The sequence below is a fragment of the Dipteris shenzhenensis genome, chromosome 10, assembly GCF_047967505.1.
Source record: "Dipteris shenzhenensis isolate YYH24624 ecotype China chromosome 10, Dip_SZ_1.0, whole genome shotgun sequence".
Taxonomy (NCBI): Eukaryota; Viridiplantae; Streptophyta; class Polypodiopsida; order Gleicheniales; family Dipteridaceae; genus Dipteris; species Dipteris shenzhenensis.
This window is the reverse complement of record NC_141605.1, coordinates 44,450,757-44,472,264: the sequence shown is the minus strand read 5'-3', so window position 1 is coordinate 44,472,264 and position 21,508 is coordinate 44,450,757. Positions and strand designations below refer to the sequence as shown.

General features: G+C 44.3%; 1 pseudogene; it reads left to right on the top strand.

Moving 5' to 3' along the window:
- The first annotated feature begins 19,662 nt into the window (after positions 1 to 19,662).
- On the top strand, positions 19,663 to 20,804 carry LOC147897879 (uncharacterized; annotated as a pseudogene).
- The last annotated feature ends 704 nt before the right edge of the window (positions 20,805 to 21,508 follow it).

Genomic DNA, 21,508 nt, shown 5'->3' with positions numbered 1-21,508 from the left:
TCCAAGACCATTTATGACTCCACCATCTTATGGTCCATATCCACCGTAGGTGAACCCCACATTCATAGCACCCTATGGGGCAGTAGGGCCATATATGCAACCACCGATTGCCCAAATGGTACTCACAGATGATGCTATGAGAGTTCTAGTACAAGCTCTAGGAAGGGGGGCCACAGCCCCACTACATCCATTCCCTACAACAAGAGAGCCAAATCCCTCGAGATATAGGCCAATTGCCATTTCAAAGCTCATAACCAAGTTCCTAGGAGAGGGAGACCCCATCTCGCATGCAAAATGATTTTAGCAGATTTATCAAGCATTTGGGGAAGTGGGTGACTTGGACAAGGTAAATGCCTTTGGGTTAAGTCTAGAAGGAAAAGAGGGACAATGGTTCAGAGCCTTAGAACCAGAGGAGAGGGTAAATTGGACCACCTTAAGGAAAGCTTTCATAGTTGGATTCTCGCCAAGCGGTCCGAAATGGAGCCCCATCAACCAGTTGTACCAAGTGCAACAAGATAACTTGTCAGTACGGGATTACATTGCTAAGATCAAGCATCTCAATGCCCATTGCAAAGCTCATGAAAGGCTCAGTGATGAGAAGTTGTTTCCTAGATTCTTTCTAGGTTTGAAAAGCAAAAAGCTGCATGATGTATTGTTTGCTAAGGACCCAACATCATTTGAGTTATGCAGCAAAATTGCAATTAAGCTGAGCGACAACATGATGGACCAAGATGCGGGTATATCCCAACCACCCCCTTCAGTAATCGAATCTCATGTGTCTAAATCAACGAATATGAAAGAATCCAAGGATGCCATTAAGGTTTCCAAGGACTTGAGTGTTGAAGAAATTGCTGATTAGATTGTGGCACGGTAGGATAAAAAGGTACAGGAACGAACCCACACATGTACCCTTGACGAGATAATGTTTGGTGTGGAGTATGTGTGGGTAATCACCCAATCAATGAGTGCCCAAGGAATAGGGCAAGACCAAGTATGTATTGCATGAATTGTGCAAAATGGGGAGCTCATGACACCTCACAATGTAGATATCCTAGAGCATTACCCCCACAACTAGTTTATCCTGTTACACCACAACTAGTTTATCCTGTTAGACCACAACTCACGTTGCAAGCACCACCCCTGTAGCCTAATACTGCAGGTCTAGTACAACAAGATTCAGTAGCTTATGGGGCACAAACCTTACCCTTTCCACCTCCGGTTTTGGGATCACAGCCACTACCTCCGCGAATATCGCCAATGAATCAAGTCACGGTGGAAGAGTTGCCCCAAGATTGGGATGAATCCGAACACCGTCCAAAGATAGTCGATGAACACCAATTGCTCATGGAGGAAGAATATGACCAAGTGAGTGTTCTGAGTCACTATGTGATTCAAGGAGATCAATATATTCCAATGTTCAGATAGCTCCAATGAACCCAAGGGCTAGAGACATGAATACGACAACACAAAGACCTCTAATCCGATGTTACGAGTGTCAAGGTCCACACTGATATAGTGAGTGTCCCTATAGGGAAAAGCAAGGTCAGCTAGTCATGTGCTATGGTTGCCAGGGTCCTCACTACTACAAGGATTGTCCACAAAGGAATGTAGCAAATACTCCTTTATGCATCAGTTGCGTGGTTGACCATCTATATTAGGACTATCCAATGCAAAGGCATGTTGCCCCCACGATAGACCCCAAGACCACTAGCTTACATTTATTGGGTATTGAGTGGGGCAGCATTGTCCAAGTATCTTTGAATGCCATCACAAGGTTACAATCTAGAGCATTCACAAGAGAGATGGAAAGGAGAGGTAAGACTCATCAAGCTGGCACTTCTAAAGGACCCACCCAAAAAACATGCAGTCAAAATTGGAAAGGGTAAGGATATAGAGTAATCCTTCAGAGTGGGTCAGAAGAGGAAACATCAACGGTTGCTACCATAGAATCCACCTTGATCAATCAATCAAATGGGACAAAACATAGCAAAGGGAAGGGTAAGGAGGTTCAATCTCCAAAAGGACCCAAGCCTAGTACACCACGAGGACTTTAGGAATACCCTAATCCAGTGGGTGAGAAAGAGAGACTCGAGGAGGCACAAAACTTAGTAAGGGAGTGCCAAGAGAGAAATGAACTACCACCCCAGTCAGTCTTACAGAGGACTACCACGTTCCCCCAACACTTGTCGTATCCTCAATCAAAAAAATCACTAAGAATACCTTCCCAAGTAGAGGAAGAGGGAACCCTCAATTCATCTCATGGTAGTCCAATCCTTATGGATAGAATGTTCAAAGAAGACCCCAGACTACAAAAACTTAGGGAAGAAGGACTTGGATGTCTCTTTGACAACATGGATAGAAATTTAGATGCCATTAACTAGCCGAATGGACCTAGGGATGTATTAGGCCTTGCCGCATTCTTGTAAACAGAGGTTAAAATGCCTATTGCTACATTGTTGAGAGGAAATCCAATGCTATGGTATGACTTATCCGATTGGATGAACGGTCACCTCGATTCAATGTCAAGAGTGCCAAATGAACCAGAACAACCTAGGGAGCTAGAGCAAGAAGAATCTCTTAATGCACCAGTAGTACCAATCAACAAATTGGGTCAGCACTTCGAAAGTGATGATTGAAATGCTTAATTCCGATCTCCTATTAAAACCGAAAAGTTGAGGCCATACTGGATGGAGGATCAAGAGTCAACATTATGACGAAACAATGCTAGGAAAAATGGGGAAAACCATCCATGGATAGCACTTTGTTGATTGTTAAATGGGCGGATGGAACTACCACGCAACCGATGGGAGTGGTCAAGAATCTTAAAGTTAAAACCTTTGGACTCTCCTACAAAATATGGTTTGTGGTAATGGATTTTCGAAAGCAACGCGACTCATATGACGTAATCCTAGGAAAAACCTTCATGAGAATAGCAAGCCTAGTGCACGACTAGCGGAACATTACATATATCTTCGCAAGAATAGCCGAGTCGTAAGAGTTGGCCTCGAAACTTGGAAGGAACACCCTATTAGTGGACAGTTGTTTTCCACAGAATCGGACACCATGGCAAGGAAAACTCGAGTAAATGGGTTTGAGGTGACTTATGATAGAATTGGAGGAGATCAAGATGGACGATGGTACATGCTACTTCCTGAACTAGAATATTCACATAATTGGATGCATTTACTTGCAACCATAGACTTGCCGGACAAGCACGGTACTGAATTTGTAAGGGAAACCCCTAAGAGATCCTCAGGTCCAATTGTGCCCCTTAGGATGATCAACCCGTTAAGGCATAACAAAAAAGGAAAAGATGGATTTGTGCTAGTAGAGTCAGACCTACAGTGGATACATTGTATCCAAGCCACCACCATAGATCATGAGTTTACTCCTAGATGGGGATGAAGAATGAACAAAATGACTATACTAGTAGGATCGATGCATGCAGAGGAGACACCCAAGCCCCACGATGTTTCAAAACATTGCCAAAAGAAAACCAAGGGAAAGGCTAAGAAGACTAAAGCTAAAACTCCTGAACAACAAGATGACACATCCTTTGATGAGGATGGACATCGCGAACTGAGACAAGTACCTTCTAATTTGAAATCTTATACCATCCAAGATCGCAAGATTCTCCTAGAACAAGCAAACCATATACTTGAAAAAGGAGAAGAATATGGATATGAAGGGCCTGCCTAGGTCAAGAAAGTAAACTTGGCACAAGAAGATGAAGACCCTAGACCTATGTATATCGCTGATGACTTAATACCTTCAAATGAAGATGAACTGATCACGCTCATTTAAGAGTACGAAGACTGTTTCTCCTAGAAATACACAGATATGAAGGGTGTGCCTCCAAAAGTGGTGCAACATACCATTTCCCTACATGAGGATGCAAAACCAGTTTGTCAAAGACCATATGACATGAATCCAAAGTATGAGAAGGTTGTTCAAGAAGAGATTTAGAAACTACTGGATGTCAGCTTCATTAATGAAATTAAACATACGGAATGGGTTTCACCCATAATGATCGTAAGTAAAAATAATGGTAAAATCTAAGTGTGCGTTGACTTGAAGAAAATCAATGTGGCAACGCGAAAATATCACTACCCATTACCATTTACAGAACATGTCTTAGAGAGAGTAGCAAGTCATGAAGCTTATAGCTTCCTTGACGGATTCTCAGGGTATAGCAAAGTATACATTGATACTAGAGACCAACATAAAACAACCTTTGCCACCACATGGGGGATCTTTTCCTATTGTATCATGCCTTTTAGCTTGACCAATGTGTTGAGATATCAAGCTCTAGCCCCGATATATCTCCTGGGTGACTATCATTTATGTCACCACCTATATTGGTTGTACTCGTGGTGTAGTTAGACTGCCACGTATGTTTTGGTTTGGGTTCACATATGAACCACGTATTCTAGGGTTTGAGATATTGGGCATACCCCTTTTCTATTGTAGTGTTGTTGTGTGCTATTTTCAACTAAGTGAAGATAAGCTTCAGCCTCCACATCTTGCATCCCCTCTCTTGTGTATGTTGTGAAGAAGTTGCAATCGAGTCTCCTCCCTCTCTCCCGCATTCTTTACATGGTATCAGGGTTCGTGGTGAGGAGCTCAAGCAGCAAGTAGAGGTCGCGATACCCTGGTAAGAGGATTTGCGCCTCCTTTCATTTTGGACGCTGGGGAGCATATCTCTGCAGGTACACAGCCGTGAGTGCAAGGTGCACTGTCACTGATTCCGACGCCCCTTGGTGTGGAGCTCGGGTGCATTATTCCGAGAAAAACCCACTGCGAAGCAGTTCCTGACGCGTCGAAATCGCGGTTCGGAGCCGTTTCGGGGTCCGTTTTGGCATCGCAAAGTTTCCGCAGGCACTCAAGAGAAGTGGCCGTTTTTGGACTGTGTATGCCGTATTTTCGCCTGTGTGTGATTTGTGACGGACAGGTTGCTGTGTGACACTGGTGCAGAGATTCTGAGAAACGCAGGCCAGTTTGGGTTGCTGTGTTTATGCATATTCGTCACTTGAAGTGACTCGTGGTTGCTTGCCACTGCCCCTGTGAGGCTGTTTGCAGAAGTTTTGCTGTTTGCCCTTGTGTGGCATTTGCTGTGTTTACAGGTTGCTGTTGCAGTTCGTGATTTGTAAAATGTCTGAGAATCTGTCTACCATTGTCAGTGAGAAGCTTGACAAGAACAACTTCCAAGCATGGAAGTTCAGGACGACAAACTTCCTTATGGGAAAGGGAGTTTGGGAGTACATCAGTGGTGAAACTGCAGAACCAGTCTTGGGTGCTGCTTCCACTCCTGCTGAATTGAAGGCCTTTAAAGAATGGCATGAAAAAGCCAAGAAATGTTTGTATTGGTTGTCTGTCAGCATTTCAGATTCTATGATTGTGCATATACAGGATGTAGAGACGCCTAAGGAGGCATGGGATACATTGGTGGAGCTGTATAGCACAAATACAAATGCACGAAAGATGCAGCTGAAGCAGGAGTTGCACAATGTGCAAAGGAAAAATCTGAATATAAATGAGTATTCCTTGAAGGTGAAAGGCCTTGCAGATTCTCTTGCCTCCATTGGAGCACCTGTTGATGATGAGGACTTAGTGTCCGTGACCTTGAATGGTCTTGGGAAGGATTATGCACAGTTTCGGACATCCATTGGAGTCCGTGAAACATTTCCTGATTTTCAGGAACTTATTGCTCTCTTGCTGAGTGAAGAGCAAAGGAATGGTGGTTCAGCCACCTCAACTTCTCAAGAGTCTGCGTTCTACTCGAATACAGGTAGAGGCAGGGGTAGAGGAAGAGGCCGTTTTGGCGGCCGTGCAGGAAATCAGAACCAGCAGCAACAACAGGAAAACCAGTCCTATGGAGGAGGACGTGGTAGTTCTAGAGGCAGGGGGAGCCAAAGAGGCTGTGGTTCATGGCAAAGAAACCAGCAAGTAAATAGCAGCACAGAATGCTATTATTGTGGAAAGCCTGGACACAAGGAGAATACATGCTATAAAAAGCAGAATGACATCAAAAGTGGGAAGTTGCAGCAAAGCAACTATGCATCATCAAGTGGGCATGGTGATGACAGAAATGGGCACCTTTTTGTGATGCAGCATATGGTTAACTCCATGACAGGAGATGCTGCAGCTTGTAATGATGTTTGGTATGTTGATTCAGGTGCCTCTAACCACATGACCAGTCATGGTGAGTGGTTTCATGATGTCAAAAATTTGGATAAGCCAGGTTATGTTGAAACAGGTGATGATACTGCGCACCCAATTACGCAGGTTGGTAAAGTGCCATTGGCTATGCAGGATGGCAAAACGAAGTATTTGGCAGATGTACTTCATGTTCCAAAAATCACCAAGAACCTGGTTTCAGTTGGCCAAATGGTTGAGCAAGGTCTGCAGGTGAGATTTAATCCTGATGGATGCTTTGTTGAGGACTTGAAAAATAAGTGCCGCTTGGTTGCAAAAGGCAACAAAAATGGCAGAATGTTCACCTTGGATGTTGATATGCCTGAGGTGAAAGCTGCTATGTTTGCGCATGAGAGAGGTGTCATTGCAGATATTGAGATATGGCACAAGCGCATTGGGCACGTGAATATACAAAGGCTGAAATCTATGCAAACGAAAAACATTGTTGCAGGTTTGCCTAATTTCAGAGTTGAGGGAATGCAAAAAGTATGTGAAGCATGCCAAATGGGTAAGCAGGCCAGACATGCATTTCCCAAAAATGCTAAGGTGAGCAGAAGACCTTTGGAAGTTATCCATTTAGATGTTTGGACAACCAAAGCTACTTCTATTGGTGGATGCCATTATTATGTGACATTTATTGATGACTACACTAGGAAGGTGTGGATTTATTTTATGAAGCACAAAAGTGAAGTGTTCCGCCATTTCAAGGCTTTTAAGGCCATGGTTGAAAAAGAGAAAGGTGTGCATATATTAAGGTGCTAAGATCTGATGGAGGGGGAGAGTATTTTTCAGAAGAATTCAGTGAATATCTGAAAGAACAGGGAATTCAAAGGAAGTACTCATGCAGGTCTACCCCTCAGCAGAATGGGGTTGCAGAAAGGAAGAACAGGCATATTGCAGAAGTAGGACGGGCGATCCTAAATGAGAAAAACATGCCTGATTATTTTTGGGCTGAAGCAGTAGCAACTGCTGTTTATATTATGAACAGAACCCCCACTGCAGCTGTCCATGGCATGACGCCTGAAGAAATGTATACAGGCCAAAAACCAGATATTTCTCACTTGAAGGTATTTGGTTGCATAGCTTATGTTCATGTTCCTGATGAGAAGAGAACAAAGCTGGATCCAAAGGCAGAAAAATGCATCTTTATTGGATATGCTCTGCACCAGAAAAGGGTATCGCTGTTATAACCCTTCCACTCGCAAAATGCTCAGGGAGCCCAAGTTCTTGCTAGGGGAGAAAGAACAACATGCCTCTTCAATTAGTCTGTTATGGAAGATAGTCCCTGTACTCCTTGGTTGCTACCATAGTTTCCAAGAGTTTCGAAAACGAGGGTGCAAAGAACGCGAGAAACGATGTTTCGGAGTTTCGGCCACCCGGAAGAAACGGGGGCATGGAGTTTTCGTTTTTAAGGTTTAATACATACATATATCATTAATAAAAACATTACAAAAGCTTGAAAAATACATCTTTGCTCAAGTTCAATATGACTTATCACATCAATCATTCAATGTCAAATGATAGATCAAAATTCACAGGTCGAAGGTAGAAAACACAGGCGGAAATGTGGCGGAAAAAACAGGCACAGGGTTTTTGGCACGCAGGAAAAAATGAGGGGCCCGAAACGCCGTTTCCAAAACTTCGTCTTGTTTCGGCACTCCCGAAATGCCGTTTCGAGAAACTATGGTTGCTATGATACACAGGTGTCCACTACGGATTATGCTTCTATCTTGGTGATGCGTATGGCCTAGTACGAAGCAACCTACGGTGGCTATCTCAAGTTGTGAGGTTGAGTACATGGACAACCACAGTGGAATGTGTTTTGGCTCAAGGGGTTATTTGGTGGTTTGGTATGGGACAGCCGTCCACCACTACAATCTTCACTAAAAATGAGAGTGCTTTGGTAGTTGTGAAAAATCCTATATTTCACACTCGCACAAAACCTGAGACTCTCACCAAGGGACATCAACATGACCTATGTGCCCACACATGACAATGAGGCAGACTTATTCATGAACACACTTCCTTGTGGGACGTTCGAAGCTTTTCAAAAGCATTTTTACTTCTTGCTGATTGGAGATTAATCTGCCATATCAGCCCCATACATATTTATTGCATCACTCTAGGGGGGATTTGTAGAGATTTGTTGTGGTGTAGTATGTGAACTAGGTTAGGTTAGCTGGGCATTTTTTTCCTCCTTAAGAGGTTAGTGCGACTACATTATAGACATAGATTTGTAATAAAGGGAATGATTGACAGTGCAGCGTATATTGTTTCATTATCCACTAACTTGAGTAAAAATAAATTGCCTCAGATGTCAGTCTAGTACTGATCCAGCCCAAGTCTACTAGCATGTGTATGCATCCTTAAGGCAAGGCTGCATATGACATTCATTCACCAATTGGCCATTTTTGGACCTCACTAATCAGGGCAGCCACTTCTAGAGCTGGTTGGACCATTTTAGATGAATTTATCAAGCTTTCTTTCATACCATACTATAATGGAGAAGCTCATTCCACCCTTAAGAGGACACTTCAGCCGTAGGACCCCTCTCATCAATTAGCCTACCGGGACTCCAACACAATCAGCCAAGCATTCAAGAAGCACGTGAGCTACTTAACTCTAGTTACTCTATGTTCAATTGTAGCATCTCTGTGCTAGTAGTTGGCTAAGCACATATTACATATGAAGGGGAAGGATAGGAAGAAAAAGAACCAGGGCGTGGAGCCCTTGTGCATTTAAGGAATTTAGGGAACCAATACTAGTTTGTTTTCTTCATTGCTGCTCTCCATCTGTTGCTGTTTGTCTAATGCTTCCACATGTGCATGGGTATTGAGCAGAGAAACTCACATCAATCGTTGGTCAGGGTTTGTATGCTGATGACAAAAGCTTAAAGGGAGCTAATCTCTACAACTCTCAATGTTCACATGGTGTATGGTTTCCATTGCTTTCTACGTCGATCCATGCCCTTTAATTTGATGCTAGTTTAGAACTTACATGTTGGCTTCTCATGCATTTGACACAAAACCAGGCTACTTATGACGTGTGTGTTTTTGGCCAGTTTGCAAACCCTTCAATAGCCCCAATGCTCAAATAATCAGGCATGACTAAAGCAGTTCCCTTCTTCTGATGACCTGAACTGACAACCCAAAGGAGAAACCATCAACCTTTCAGCTTGATCTTAGAGCCAATGGCTGCAAGCTGGACAACCGTAACATTTGGACAAATGTCAACCCTAGAGTTACTCTACCTTTGCTCTCTTCTGTTCAATTTCGGCAAAGCACTACCATGTCTTTCTTGAGAGGTGCTCTTGCAGGTCAGCTGACAAGTAATAGATCACCTTTAACATGCTTCCCACAGCTCCAATAAGAAACACTTCAAGGTACAGCCAAAACCCAGCTATCGATAAGAGTCCTGGAACTACCGTTGACAGCGGGTCCAAGAGCAATAAATAGACAAAGACAAACCGACTAGTGAATAGCATAAATGACCGATGTATATAAATCAATCCAGACCTGCAAGAACGACAAAAACACTGGGCACCAAACCTCCATCCAATCACAATAGATCCACTACTACTGCAAAGTGCAAATCCAGGAGCACCACTGCAGCTGAATACATCAAGATCAACTGCAGAAGCCAGACCAAAAGATCTTAAGATCAGCTCCACGTAGCCAGCCAAGTACCTCACATCTCTAACAGACCTGACCCATGATGGCATGGGATCCATGCTGCATGATCTACACCATCTTTGGACGAACCCTAACTGATAAGTGTCAACCCACCTTCCAGCCTCTGTGAATGCACTCCCTTCTCAAAAATTTGACTTGACAAAAGACCAATCTTGGTGCCAATGGCCCGGTCCTACTATTGACAGTCAGAGCATGGCCTTGCAAACTCCATCTGGAGATTAAAACTCTCCAAACATCTTGTGCATGCCAAGACTAAATATGCAGCCTGTAACTCTAAGCCTATAGTGGCCCAAAAGGTTAGCCCCCTATCATCAGGGAAGCACTAGCTCCAAGATCTATGGCTTCACTACACATTAGAAAAGAGACCTGCGCGGACAGGGACTGGGAGGGCGCAACGGGGCTAGTAGGGCTGGTGGCACAAACCCCTAAACGTAGAACTCATTGGCCTGTTCTATGTACTGCCCCCCAAATCATGTGGCTTGCTAAGCCTAATGTTTGGATGGTTGTCCTCTCTCATGTTCTGCTGTCAATTCTAGGAGTCAAGTTCTCTAATCTTCTCTGTCCAATCTCTCGTCACTTCCCCGCAATTTTGGCAGACTTTGTTCCTTGGAATTGCCGTTCTCAGATTCTCACCAGGGTCTTGCAATGGTCTTTCAAGTTTATTTAGAGATGCCTTGACGAGGTTAGGCACATGGTCCTTCTAGAGTGAATCCCATCACTGAGATCCAGGACTTGAGAAAAAATTCCATGGCTAACGGGCACCAACAGCAACTACTTTTTTGCGTTGCTTCTTTTTGTTCGTATGATGAGCCTATGCTAGCCAGCAATCTCTACTTGTACATACTACAGAGGGCCAAAAGTCATGTAAATTTACATGGGTCTGTTTGCTTTACTCTAAGGGATATTTCTACAAAAGAATGAAAGGTAATGCCCGCGCGAGCTAGTGTAACTAGTGCAAAGGAAGCGGATTTACCTGCTGATCAAGCCGGAGGATCTGGAAATGAAGGATGCCATCTGGGGCTTGGTCTGAGAAGCAGTGAAGGAGGGGGGAGGGCGATGAAGAAGACGAGGATGGCGGCTCCACTGGAGCTTCCTGGTGGCTTGCCATCGCGTCCTCATAAGAACTCCATGTAACCTTCACGTGTGCCTTCAGTATCACTGCCCTCCTAAGGGTCTCTGATTTTGCTAATTGGGGCTTTCTTGTGGCCTTTTAGTGTATTGGGTCAACTTAATGGCTTCACCATTAATTGGCTACTTTTCCCTCTTCACCTTTTAGTGTGCCTTCAGTATCACTGCCCTCCTAAGGGTCTCTGATTTTGCTAATTGGGGCTTTCTTGTGGCCTTTTAGTGTATTGGGTCAACTTAATGGCTTCACCATTAATTGGCTACTTTTCCCTCTTCCCCCCAACTACCTCATCGTGGTTAGTGTTAGTTTAAACAATTTTAGTGTTAAGTTAGTTTAGGTAAATGCACTTAAGTAACTTACTATGGTTAGTTTACTTATTTGGAGTCGTAAGCACACACTTACCAAATCTTAGGACTCTAGAGTCTACACATATTAACTCAAAATTTCATACATACCAAATAGTAAGTAGCTAGTCTATGCTGTGATAAATGTTTCCCATGTAATAACGTTATTTTACATGTCACCAACCTTGTAGCCTATAGACCCATGGATATGATGGTTTGGGCACGAGATGGATGTTTTCAACAAGAGATGGACCACTTGAATTTGAAAAGACAATTCCAACTACAACGTCAGTGATTAGTATTTGCTTGACATTTATGTGGGAAACAATTGTACATTCCCAACCAAAATCATCAATTTGCAAGTTCAAAGCTAAGGATGGCAACCCACACCATGGTCATTTCTAGAGCCCTAGGTTCATGACTCTTAGCATTTCATTGGCAAACAACCATAAAGTTTTATTTTAACAATGTGCTAAGCAAGGTGGGGCATTGTTTTATTTGGATTCTTGTTTGGAACAATAATCTTTGACGATGAAGAGGAGGATGATTAGTAGAAATGTTGAGTTTAAGGAGCGAGGATATGTCAATTATTCGCAAAAGTAACTAAGCTACTCCACTTTTTGATTGAATGTCTAGATGGTTCACATTCCGAGTTATGAGCAAAAGAATGTATTTTGGAAAGCAATCCTAGTGAGGTTTTCCTAGCCTATTAGCCTTGTCAATGAAACTAAGCAACTATGGCTGGTTTAAGGGTCTTTAAAGATAATAGTTGAGATGAAACATGGAATCTCTAGGGGGATATTGAGGCCTTGAAGGTTAGTGGATTGGCAAGTATAAGATGGAATCATAAAACCCAACTATATTTGGAAGAGGAAGTGAGAGCATGTTAAAATCTAGAAAGGAGGCAACCTCTTTGGAGGAGGAAGTGAGGACATGTTTAAATACTTAGAAGCATAAACCCTAGAAAGGAGTCAATTTCTTTTGAAATGACAATTCTAGGTTGAGAGTTGTTGGCAGCATATAAATTATGATAAAATGTGAGAGTCCCTAAATAAATTAACAACTAACCAATTAAGGTCGCCTTGAAAGGTATGTGATAAATTCATTAAAGAGGTAAAATATGAAAGTAAGATGTCTTTGTATGGTCCTTATGTACCTCTTATTATTACGCGAGGAAGCCTACCTCGAGATAATGCCTTGTGGGTAGGAGATGCTATGCCGTGGAGGTGCTTAAGGCCTCTGTCTGCTCGCCATAAGTCAACGTGCGTCTTCGTAGTGCTCCGATCTGTGGGTGTCACGCCCGTTACCTCTGGACTCTCTCTCGCTCGTTGCTCCACAAGAAGGGGAAGGGAAGGGAATGGGGGGGGGAGGGATGAGAAGGTACGTGAGAGTGTGGTGAAGGGGAAGGGGGAATGTGTATACGTAGCAACAAGGAGGAGGCAAATGGAAACAAGCATCAACAACCAAACATACACACAAGAGGGAGTGGAGGGAAGGAGGGAGCTTGTATTCCTTGCAAATGAGAATGAAGACCAAAATCAAGATACTTGGATTTTATACATGACCTTTTCCAAAGGGAGGTCCAACCCTAACCCTAATTTTCCCTATTAGACCTAATTTCTCTAGTTTGGTCCAAATTGACCCAAATTGAGATCTGATTGGTGTGGCCTCTTCCTAGCAGTATCGAGAACATCATACAAGGCTTCTCTACTTCCTCTCCTTTCATTCCAATTAAATGGACTCTACTATATACAATAAATTATGCATTTTTGCATATGTACAAAAGAATAGTACAAAATGTAGGCGGGGCCCATTGGCTCTATTAACCCCATTTATTGGGTTAACATGCTCCCCGACCTTAAGTAGATCTAGTCCCTTGGATCTTTAGGTGGTGTTGGCTATTGAGATGTCGATGAAGATCTGTTAGTGCGATGCATGGAACTATCTGAGGTGGCATTTGCTGTGTAGGACTTCATTGGATCTGTTCTCAATGGTGTCGATCATAGTTGAGTACTTGTAACCATTTAGAGGGATAAAAAGTAAAAAAGTAAAAAGCTAAGGCTTTGGTTAGAAAGAGGTGATTAGAAGGGGTTGATGGAGGATCCTAGGGGTGTTAGAGTTAGCAAAGTAAGTATGAATGTATTATCATGCTCCTCTTTAATCTCAAGATTAGATTTGAATGGAACTTATGTTGGAATTCTTGTAGACTTTGTTGTAGTTATGCCAGTTGTCTATGGCCATAGGTATTCCAATATCCATAGTTATCCCAAATAGATTTCTTATCATCTGGCATAGTGGGTGTTGCTTGACTCATCCATTGGTAGACGCCTTTTTCTTTTTCTTTTTTTTGGTGCCTTGAAGCGTCTTGGAGAACCCTGAGGAGTAAGATTTGGCAGCCATTTTGGACGTATTTCCAAGTCATGGAAGTAATACATCATACCAACTCCTAAAATGAGGACTATGATTGAAGAGGTATGTAGTATATTGGATTCTATGAAGGTCCTCTAAGTGACCATTGATACGATGATTATGGGGCTCATATGGGTAAATAGGTACTAGTGTTAGTTAGTGACCCATACCTTCACCTCTTCGTCTCTTTTTCCCTTTTGTGGCAATAAATCCTTGCAGATCTGTCGCTGCACAACTCAGACGCCATGGATAACCAACTGCACCAACAGAATCACCACCCTTTTTTATGATGGCGACAACAACAAAAGAACATGCTTTTGAGAAATTCGATGGCAGCTGACTGAAGATAGCAATACATCCAACTACCATAAGCACCTTCTACAACTGTGCGACGTTTTGAACCATAGAAAAAAATGCATCAACTCATAGCAATTAAGGATGCCATCCCAATAAAATGAGCCGCATGTCTGCTTTCGCTAAAATTGGCAATCTGAGAGGACTTCAATTGCAAAGATTATGAAAAACAATTATGTCGACGTCACATTGCCAATTTGTCACTAGATTAGAAGGAAAGAAGGCCGCGGGCATATATGAAGGAGCATCCCATGGTAGGAGGGGCAAGATGCGGCATGTTTCATGAAACATGAGCCGCATATTTGAGCCGAATTAAGGGTTACAGCTTATGTTGGAGGTGTTTCATGCCTTAGAGCAATTGAGTCTTCCATTCTCATCATCCCACAACATAGCAGCTATATAGAGAGGCAACTTCAGATAAGTAACTGTAATATGCCCACGAAGAGGATATAGATAACCAACAACTACACGGCAAGAAGATGGGAGGGGAGAAAGCCATGAGGCTCTGATACCATGTTGCAAAATAGGATCGATAGGAGAGAGAGACTCATGCACAGTGTGGGATAAGGAAGAAGATGGAGGAGACACCACACAAAGGAGATAAGCCAACAATATCAACTCATCATTAGCTATCAGCCTTATTAAGAAAGGCTCCTAGGTGCTCCACACAAATACACATAGGTACCACCCATTGTATGGGCAACCAAGTCTCCATCACCCTATCCAAATCCTATCAAAGATCCACATCCACCAATCATGCAAATGTAGACTAAACCACTCTAGTTACACTGATGTACAATTTCAACATCTTGCAGATGCTAGTGGGGGTACAACGTCGATTAGGTCATGTTCTAGTTCGTTTTTCTCTACCCTTGGTGGTATCTGGATTGGCTTTTGGGGTGGGAAGGGGTTGACAAAACGGTGTCCTCGTCAGATCCTTCATGGATCACGACCTTGTTCTTTCCCTTACCTACCCTTATGGCCTTCTTTATACTGCTCGTGGCATGGGGTTCAGTAAGGTTGTGCTTAGCCTTAGGATCTTTCACCCTTAAAGCTTTAGCTTATTTGCTCCTGGTCTTGGCATGTAGTCTGGTGATCATGTTAAACGGAACGCTTAGCACTTGACCTCTTTGAATGCTCAACAAGTTGAGACTCATAATTACCGGAGGTGGAGGATTTCCTGGTATTTTGAGGGGGCAATCCTTAAACAAGTGGTCCACTCCACACCCTGTAGATGTAGCTATTGGTAGAGAGGGGTTGGATTGGACTGGTGGTAAGTGTTTATTCGGACACTCTACTATCTTGTGGGGTCCTGTGCAATGGAAGCACTGGACCGGAGGGGGCGGTTGTCTATGCAGGCACTACGACTGTCTATGGGGTCCTTGACAAGTGTAGTAGGAGATTGGGGGTCTCCTTGCTATGCTATTTATGTCGCGGCCCTTCAGCTGGAATGCCGTGCTTTGGAATACTGGAATTGGTGACCCCTCCTGCATGATATAGCAGAGTAGTCTAGTTGACTCGTCTTCTTGTTGTTGGGCGTATTCAGCCGGCATGGTGTCTTGGTTAGCCACATCCCACTCTTGTGGTTCCTCTATGATGACTTGGTGAATTGGTGTCACCCGCAGTGGTGGAGGCTGTGGGGGCAAGACTGGTGGTGGGAGGGGTGAGTTCGTTGGTGCGAACATCCCTCTAGGTTGACCAGATATCTGATTGGCTGGGGTTGGGGCTAGTAAGGCAAGTTGTTGCCTTTGGGGATATTGCAATAAGGCATGGCACTTAGGATATCGGCATTGCGCCATGTCATGGTTTCCCCATCTTATGCAGTGTTCACAATAGAGTTGTGGTTTGGGTCATAGGTGTGGGCATTCGCTAGTGGAATGGTTCTGCCTACATAATACACACCAAACCAGCTTGCATCTTGGGTACAAGTGAGGATTGGGAGCCTCGACTTGCGGGTTGTTCTATTTTGCATCCTTAATGTTTTTCAGGATGAAGGACTCCATCTCCTCCCTATCCATTGCTTTCAGGTCTTTACCTGTATCTTTCTTCTTAGGGACGTTGTTTGGGACAGAGGGTTTCGAGGAAACAACCGAGGCTACTTCCCTTTCTTCCTTTGGCTCTTTCATATTGTCACTCAGATGTATGGCCAGTTTCAAGCATAGCTTGAATGATGTGGGTTTATCCATGAGTAGGCTTTCATGCAACCTTGCACTTCGGATGCCTAAGATGAATCGAGGTAACAATTGAGTGTCACTCAATCTCTCATCTGGTTTGCAATGGAAATTAAGGTGTTTAATCTTGGCTATATAACCCCACATGCTTTCCCCATTGTTTTGTTTGACCTCATACAACTTTGTGATGGGACTCTACTTATGACCGCTTGTGCGGAACAACGCTCTAAACCATCATCTTGCTTTGTTTTCAAGCATGAGCCCAAATGCACAAACTTTGGTTAGATCATCAATCTCCCCAAAGGTTGCACAAACCTGTTCATATTGCTCAATGTGGTAGATTGGATCTCCTTCTCCCGTGTACTTGCATACTAGCTTCGATATATTGTGCGGTCTAAATTTGTTGACGGGATCTCTAGGGGGACGGGGAACTGCAGCAACTGCTCCCCGACTTAAAGCTTTTGCACCCCTTCCAAGAGCCTCGATAGCTCGATTGAGAGGTGGCAATTCTGCAGCTGGTGGTGGGTAAGGATAGTAAGGTGGATAGAATGTTGGTGGGAGCTCGTATGGTGCCCGTGGACCCTCATATCCTGGTGGTCTGTACCCTAGGGGTGGTGGACCACCTCCTGTTGGTCTGATGGTTGGGGGTACTGGCATGCGCTGTGGCACTGCTGTATGCACAAATCGCAGCATTGGAGCTACCGAGATTGAGTTATGGGGGAGTGGTGGGGCTCTTGGTCCCATTGGTATGTACACTAGAGCTGTAGCCCCAAGACTTGGGTTGCTCGTAGTTGTTATTGGTGCAAGAGCTGTTGGGGGTCGTGGCTCTCTGATGAGTGTTGGGACAACTAGTGGGGGAGGAATTAGAACTCTCAATCCTGCAGATTGAGTTTCCAAATCCTCATTTTCCTCTGGGATCTCTTTCAAGAGCGGTTCAGGGTGTAGTGGAGGTTGATATGGGATTCTCCACCCTTGGGTTGGATCTATAGGAATTGCAGGGTACCATGGTATTGCATAATGTCCTCATAGTCTACTAAGTTTTGGTGTGGGGGGGCGTGCATGGAACATGGATGGGGCTGTGAGCCTGTCATGTTGTACTGAGGCATGGGTATCCCTAGTGGTGGTATGTAAGCGGGATCCCATGAGGTTCCCTCGCTTGGCCATGCAGCTGGTTGATACATGCCATAGAGTCCCCCTGGGTTAACGTACTTGGCTGACGGGCCATATGATTGTACTTGGGGATCGTAGGCTATGTCTCATGGCGACTGCACTTCTTGAGCTTCTTGCTCACATCATAGAGCCTCTGTGTAGACAGGATGATCTGCCGGTTGTTGGGCTAACTCTACGGGGTCTAGCCTGATTGTTGCGAACGTATTCACAAACTCAGGTGTAGTGGCCTTAGGTTCGGTTCTATGTTGGCCTAGTCCAAACATACTATGCACTTGGCCTAAAAGGACGCTATGTGACATAGTGGGTGTATCTGGGACTGTTGGAGTCCTCTTCGGCTCTCGTGGCGGCTCCATGTCAATGGCAAAGCTCATGGATTGTTCTGATTGGGAGCTTTCACTAGTGGCTGGCCACTGGTTGGGGTACGACTCGAGCTTAGGATACGAGATGATTTGAGAGCTACCTGCTCTGTGCGAGGTGAAGCTCGATGTGTGGCTGGATATACCAGTGTTTGATGTGCCTTCTTCATGAGTGGTGTCTGTGCCTGGTACCCGTTCTGATCTCAGGTGCATGTGTCAATCGATGCGGTAGAGGCCCAAACCTACAAGCGAGGTCAAGGCCTTGTGGCTTCCCTGCACCATAACAGGGCAGGGTCTAGGGACAGCATCCTGACGAGGTGCAGGGACAGCGCCGTAGCGATTTTTTTGCAAAATGGGGTTTATGTCAATGTATTTTGCATGCGATTTTTCCTACTTTTGCCCTCAAAATGTCTGAACTTAGGCGATTCTCAAGGTATGGAAAGTTAGAAATTTCGCCAGAGTTTCAACGCAAAATGAGCTCCTTAGAAAAACTCAATGACACTGGGGTGAGACCGCAGACAGGCTGGGCAAAACTCTGCGAAGCGACGTGTGTAAGGGAATATTGGGGCTCGCGAGTAGTCAGCAAAAATAACTATCAAAACAAGAAAAAATGAAAAAATCTAGAAAAAACATGAAATTTTTTGAGATTCCCGCGTGGATCTTAGTAGATCCACATGTGAATTTCGCAAGATCCACGTCTTGTAAGATCCGTGCGTGGATCTAGCCTGTTTCGCACGTGGATCTCGTAAGATCCGCTCATGGATTTGGGAATTTCCCCACGTGGATATCGTAAGATCCCCGCATGGATCTAGGGCTGAGTTTCCCGTTGATCAACTGTTCACCGTTGATTGCACGAAGATCCATGCGTGGATCTGAAATTTGCCTTGACCGTCCCGCGTTGACCAAGGCAGGAGATTCCTGTTGACCGTGAGATCTACGCGTGGAAGACAAGATCCGTGCGTGGAACTGGACTTGAGATCCGCCCATGGATCTAGCAAGATTCGCGCTGGATCTCGAGTTCCTCATCAACTTTTCCTCTTTTGCGTTGACTTTTTGACAGTTTCCAATTTCTTCCCGCGAGTGCATCGCTGACTGTGTTTTTGTGATTTTGAAGGTGTTTTTTGATGTTTTGATTTCTGTGATGTGGTAGGGTGAAGGGGAAGGCCCGATCTATCTAGCAAGCACCAAAAAAAAAGAGAAAAAAGAGAAAAAACATGAAAAATAAGATTTTTTGGTGATTTTTACTACATTTTCCCCCTTTCTTTCCTCACAAAACCTACTCTAATCTCTCTTTAAGTACATAAGTACAATCCCCTTACTCTATCGGCGGCAATCCACTATGCGGAACGCATTCAGGACATCACAGGGTCCAATCAAAACAGGAATTACAGCAAGGATACAAAGACTTCTTCAACGGCCCCTTCAAGGAACAACGGCAAACCTTACTCCGGTAATGGTTCGTCCCAACAAAGGCAGCCTAACCAGTCCTCAGACTACAAACCTCGTCAGTCAAATCATGGATCCTCTTCTTCCAATCGACCCCCCTATCAGGAGTGCGGCAACGACACTAGAAGAAACACAGGACGTGATGACGGACGCAACTCAGGACGAGATTCCAGTAAAGACAACAGGCGAGATCAGTCTCGACCCTCAACCTCCTCTACGGAATCTTCTCCAGGACAGCCTAAAACAGGTTTATGTACCATTTGCCAAGGGAACCATCGGTGGTTTGAGTGTCCTAAAAGACCTAACACAAAGAAAAGCAATACCGCTTTGGAGTTAGTATCGGACGAAGCCCCTCCTGCCTCCCATGAATCTGGCAAAGGTACACGGCCTCAAAACATTATGATCACACATTCCTCTTCGGCAGTCGTGTTGGCAAAATCACAACAGGTGCTCCAACTTCTGGGTTCCATTCACGAGAAGACTGTGTTGGTACTCATAGATAGTGGATGCTCTACAAATTTTGTGTCTACGGCCTTGGTTCACAAGATGAATCTTCCAACCCCGTTCCCAGCCCACGACACTTTGATGTGGAATTGGCAGATGGGTCACTTTCCCATTGTACGACCCTTGTGCCTAAACTCTCCATCCGCATTCAGAAGTACAGGGACAAGATTGATTTCGATATCATGCCCTTGTCGCGATATGACATGATTCTTGGACAGCCATGGCTCTATGAGTATGATCCTCTCATCAGCTTCCGAAATCATTCTCTTCAATTTGTTCAGAATGGTAATCTGGTCAACCTCTCGGGAATTCGAGATCAGACACGGGTTCCAAGCATTTCTGCTCTTCAAGCCAAAAGATGGATTCGCAAAGCAGGAACCTCTTCAGCCATCATCATGGTGTCCGCTAAAGAACCTCCTGATCCTATTCCGGACTCTAAACTGGCTTATCTACATGAGCCCTTTTTTCAGCCTCACTTGGATTTATTCCCGGACGAACTGCCAGCCCAATTACCTCCTAGAAGACCAGTGGACCATCCAATCGACTTGGTTCTTGGAAGTGCTCCTCCAATCCGTGCTCCTTACAGGGTCTCCTTTACCGAGTCTCAAGAAATTCAGCGGCAACTAGCGGAACTATTGGAGAAAGGACACATCCGGCCCAGCAAAAGTCCCTTTGGTGCTCCAGTTATCCTGGTAAAGAAGAAGGACAAGTCCATGCGACTCTGCATCGACTATCGAGCCCTCAACAAATTGACAATCAAGAATAAGTACCCTCTTCCTCACATTGATGAACTCTTTGATCAACTCTTGCATGCCAAAGTGTTCTCAAAAATTGATTTGAAGTCTGGATACCATCAAATCCGTATCCGCGAAGGTGATGAACCAAAGACAGCTTTTCGAACCAAGTATGGCCATTATGAGTACACAGTGATGCCATTTGGGTTGACAAATGCCCCAGCAGCAATTCCAACTACTGGAGTGGTAGACAAGGCTACCTTCAGGGCTTCAAAGGCTTTTGTTGCGGCATCCGTCCAATGAAAAGCAGGGGCTGATTTGAGAACCTCTGTTAATGGAGCAGCAATCTCTGAAAACTTGTAAACCTTGGTGTGATAAAAATTAGCAAGTCCAAGGAAGGACCTGACATCATGGATGTTCTTTGGCGTTGGCCATTGCTTGATCACCTCAATTTTCTTAGGATCCACTGATATTCCGTTTGCGGAAATGATGTGTCCCAAGTATTCCAATGTGGTCTTGAAAAATTCACTCTTTCCAGGATTGATGTAAAGAGCATTTTCTTGTAAGACCTGAAAAACTTGTGGAAGATGTCGCTTATGTTCCTCGACTGAAGCACTGAAGACCAAGATATCGTCTAGGTAGATGATGACAAACTGATCCAGAAAGGGCCGGAAGAGGTCATTCATGAGGCACATAAAGGTTGATCCACACCTCCCTTTTGAAGTTATGACCGATGCTTCTGACCTTGCTACCGGTGCCGTACTCATGCAACAAGGACGAGTCATTGCCTTCATCAGTCATAAACTCTCCTCAATTCAAACACGGTACCCAGTCTATGACAAGGAGTTCCTGGCCATCATTCATGCATATCAAGCCTGGAAGCATTATCTTTTAGGTGCAGACTCGTTGGTCAAGACAGATCATCACTCTTTGAAGTACATCTTCACTCAGCCAGTAATGAATGCTCGACAAGGCAGATGGGTAGAGTACTTGGCCAACTTCCACAT